The following is a 4888-nucleotide window of genomic DNA, read 5'->3' as shown; positions in this document are numbered from 1 at the left end:
ATAATAATTAGCAATACGTGGGAACTCCTCAAAGCGGAGCGAAAGCAACGGCTAGCGGCCGAGCAAGAGGAACGGGAGCTCAGAAGGTTGCAGCTTGCGCATGAAATAAAGAAACTGGAAGATGAGATCTCGAGAGGCAAGACTCCAGAGAGAGCGAGTCAGGCCGGATCGTTCCAATTAGATAGACGTGACGACGTAAAACAGTATTGTGAAACAGCGCACGACCGTCATGAAGATTGCGGAGCTGTAATGTTGAAACGCAGTATCGAAAGCCACGGGGAGACAGAGGAGGATAGCTCCATTGCAGGCGAGCAGGGCGTTTCAGGGGTAAGCGCTCAGGCCGATAAGCGGTCGGTGGAGGACTGCCTTCAGGAAAGCGAACTGCCCAACTCGGGGGCAGCGGAAGGTCCGTCTGTCAGCGGTGTGGAGCTGACACTGACCTGCGAAGGCAAAGCGGCCAGTTTGCAATTGGATGAATGTCTCCGAGGAGCCTCTGTAAAACTAGATCAAGCTAGTTGTGATCAGGAGACACAAACGGAAGTGTCTAGGCGTAAAAACAGGAATAGGGTAAGGACCGAGAAAAAGCGGTTGAATTGACAAGCCCTAAAATTATTTGCGCAGACAGGTGCTGTTAGCACACATGGAAATGCGGCAGAAGGGAAAGAAAAACCTTCCCGCATTGGACCTTGTAATCGTGCAGCTAAAGTTACTGGTCAGGCGGCACGCGCAGGTGCTTCTAAAGGTGACCGCAGTAACAGAAAGAGAAAAGCGCATCTTGCAAGCAGAACAGGGGCGAGGCTTTTCAAAGGGCATCGGCCAGCGGGAAGACACAGACCCCCCCGACCTAATAGTAAGGCGGTAAGGAAGAAAGGAAATCTACCCGAAAGATCAGAAGGCGCTAGATCGCGGGACACCCGGCGCATGCGAGCGCAGGTGTCGAGCAACAGAGACCGCTCACGCAGGCGAAAGGGTAGGCGGGCTTGCTTGGGGCGAGAACAGAGAGCAGCTTCTCGCTCCGGTCGCTGTCCGTCGCCCGGAATCAGTTGTCGGCACTGCATGGGCTACCGGGGCCTTTTTAGCGCGTCGAGGGACTGTGGAGAGGACAGTAGCGATCATGAATGTCTTCTTTCAGTTGCCCTTTGTCACGAGTTGACAGTCGTACAATCAGTCAGAGCGCGACCCCGGCGGGCGCGGCTGAGAGACTAATCCTTTCGACGCGGGGGTGGCGAGCCATGTTTCACCCCGCGTAGCCATTTGAAGTAGCTGTTTTTTTATTATTATTCCTCTTTCGGTTGTGTGCGTGTAAAATCGGGGAAGGAAATGCTACTTTGTTTTAGGTTAAAATTTTGGATTTGATCAAGTGTTACTGTTTTCGTAAAACTTAAATAAAGGTGATTGTGTCATTGAGTTAGAAAGGACGTGTGTCAATTTGAGATGCTACCAAGTGATAAAGGCACTCACAGGAGTTCAGCGAAGACATATCCCGAGTTGATGATAAGCTGTTTGCTTATGTAGAACCGTTCCGAGCAAGCAAATTTCTTTGTGTTTGAAAATTTGGCACAGGTTTGATTATTATCTTCAGTAGATTCAGAAATGTAGAACTTGGTCGAGATACCAAAAGCTTGTCGCTACATTCGCTACAATAACAGCAGTGTTGCTAATGTCAGGCGAAGGCAAAGAAAGCACGGATATTTGTGCCAATTTGAGTACCTGTGTTTAGCGGCGCTAGGTTAGCTAGCCGATTTTGGTATTCAAAGATTAAGCGAACGAAGTGAGGCTACTGACTTCTGCGGAGAACAGCTGTAGCAGCTTTCTGTACAAGTGATAGTGACGAGGCGCATGACTGACTCATTGACTTTAAGAGAAGTCTCTCGCCAGTACGGGAAGGAGTAAGGATTGCGATACGCAGTCGCACCTTTGCGAGTTAAACTAGAAAAGTTGATTATTAGACTCGAGCGTCAAGCTTCTTTGAAAAAAGCCAGTGGATTAATTGGAGCGGGGGCCAAATTTTAAGCAATCTATTGGTATCCTGGTGGTATGAGGGGATCAGAGCTTTGAGTGATAAGGAATAGAGTTTCTAATCAAGAATTTGTGGGCTTTGACACACCACCGCGTATTGTACAACTTGGCAGTCTGTCTTTGGCGACATCAGATGAGACGCGGACGCTCTCTTGACCCTGATTTCGAGCAAAATTGAGGTGCTCGTTTGTTTATTCTAGTTTTGCTTCCAAATTTGCCACCCCTCTTCAAGTCGTGTACGGCGAATCGGGCCTTGGCAGCGAATTTGGCAGACATGGAAGCTGATCTTAGTAGCCGAGACTATTGCTGTCAGCTACAAAATTTTGTGCTTACGTTAATGTCGACAATGCAGTCGTTTTGCATAACAGCCTGGCGGCTCTCGGGTGAATTTCGTGCACTGCCTAGGGAGTGGCGCCATGTTGAGGGCCTGTTTTCGACTAATGCCTCCGTTGTCCGAGGTTTAGGACTCTGCTCTGTGCTTGCACACAAGATGAAGAAGGGCCTCCCACGCTACAACTCAAGTCATCTCTCCTCGACCAGTGATTGTGACCACTGGCCGATCGAGATTGTCCTGGCCGCGGAGGAGCTGTTACGTTTGGAGACGCCAACATGCCAAGAATATTCAAGCCACTGAGAAGCATCAATCGACAGAGGTTTCGAAGGGCCGTCGACGTGGTTGCAGCGCCACGAGTGCAGGTGGTGGCGTCTACAAGGGACCTTCCCTCCCCCCCCCCCCCCCCCCCCCCCTCCTGCTGTTTACGGGGTGAAACGGCCCTCTGCTGCCTGAGAACGGCTTTGGTGAACCTGTCGTTTGTTGTCAACGCCGGACCCACCCGGGACATAACAAAGTCTTTCTCCCGGAGGGGACGGCGGGGGAACCGGCGAGCGGCGCAGGGCTGCAAATGAGCCGTGGCAAATGCGGCCGTGTTTGACTAAGCCAACGACGCCGGAATCCTCGTGCTTCGAAAACAACCTAGTCTTAGGCTAAGTACTTTTCCTTATGGGCTCCGTGCGCTTCAGTTTGGCGCGCGCGAGTGGCGCCACCTGGTTAACAGCGGTGGCGAAAGGCGGACGCAGCCAACACAGCTATCTGGTTCAGTTTGCAGTGAGCGAGGCGAGCGGTGAGGTGTTTCGTCCGAAGACGAAAACAAACTTAGATAATTATGGGTGCTCTACCTACTGCTGTGTTTACCCAATGTCATAACAGCTATAAAACACTGCAGTCAAGGTAACGAATATATCTAAACGCTTTTCTTGGACATTGTGCATGCTCGCTCATGCACAGAGGGTCTGCCGGAAATGACTGTGGAAATAAATTCATGAGTGTGAACTGGGAAAGGGTTAACATTGACTGGGGTGTTTTGAATGCGATATCATTGGTAGGAGCTGCTTTATGTCTTTATGTAGAGCGAAGGAATGCGTTCAGTCAGTCACAGGAAATGGTCTACGGTGAAGTTGTTGGAGCTAGCATCTGAAGTTTAAGTCTTCGTTTGTTATGCTCATCTGTGGTTCAGCGTCAATTTTGTTTCTAGCTTTTTTTTTTTCGTGCGTGTGTGCAGTGGAAGCGACGTCGTACTTCTGGGAGTGCTTATGTCGTTTTTCACATTGTTTCACCTAAGCTTTTGTGTATTTATTTGCATCATTTTATTTCCTTCAGTGGTTTAAAATTTTGTATCTTTATTTGCTGCATTTATGAGATCTCAAATCCTGTTCTAGACGAATAAAAAGAAAAATAGAGAGTGGTTCAAATTTCTCTCTATATATATATATATTTCTTGGATTTCACAACATCACTAAATCCTTAATTTCGGGAATTAATCTTTTGATTTTAATTAGGTTTATCGTCCCAATGCAACGAAGACTATAAGGGGCGCCATAGTAGGGGGTTCCAGATAATTGCAACCACTTGGAGTTCTTTAATGTGCACTGACATCGCGCAGTACGCGGGCCTCTTGAATTTTGCCTTCACCGAAATGCGACCGCCGCAACCAGGATCGAACACGAGTCATTTGGGTCAGCAGCTGAGCACCGTAACCACTGAGCCACCGCGACGGCCTTTCTATAGTTATGTATTTACCAAAAGAGAAATACGACCAAAATAATTCATGTAATTGGTGTCTTCATGAAATTCCTGAAATGAAAGTCCTGTGGAAGATACTTAGCAAGAAACCCCTCGTCTTTTTGTATGATTAGAGCTATGCTTCTCTGAGAGGAATACACAAAGTAATTAAGTGTCGATCCTGCAGGATGTAGAGCACTATCATCTGATATATATGTGTAGTAAGTTTGCGTTTTTCGCATTTCTAGCCGACCATTCACATAGTCGATGTCACAGTGGATGTAAATTACGTAGCTGATTTCATTTTTTGGGTCAGAGCCTTGTTTCTCAAACTGTAAAGGTACTTAATTAATCTCAATATGCTCAACTGCGCTGCCAGATATTGCAGTGCCGTCGGCAGTGCAACACAATCATGGTTGCACGGAATCGGTGATTAGCCCATCCTGAAAGCAATTGAAACGAAATGCAGCAGTGGTGGCGTCAAGGCTTTCCATGCGTTGAAATCTGCAGAGAAGAAGGCGTTGACTTAGAATGGCATCGCGGTCAGTGCGCGTCTGCTATGCGGCCGGGCTGGCGCGAACGCATCGGGCATGGAGGAAGGCGCAGGGCCACCACGGCCAGTCTCGAGGGGGGCGCGCGCACTCTCCCTTCGAGAGACCGGCCGTGACTGAGCGTCCGGTTAACGCGACGAGTGCCACGAGGCGGCGCTGGCGATGTGGTCGCTGCTGGCGCCACCATACCAGCGCACGGAGCCCATACATGGAACCTTCTGCAAACTGCAGTGGCAACCTTTAGTTCCCACGATACCGC

This window comes from Amblyomma americanum, chromosome 3 (assembly GCF_052857255.1).
Source record: "Amblyomma americanum isolate KBUSLIRL-KWMA chromosome 3, ASM5285725v1, whole genome shotgun sequence".
NCBI lineage: Eukaryota > Metazoa > Arthropoda > Arachnida > Ixodida > Ixodidae > Amblyomma > Amblyomma americanum.
The sequence above is the reverse complement of the archived record's forward strand: the minus strand, read 5'-3'. Positions refer to the sequence as shown.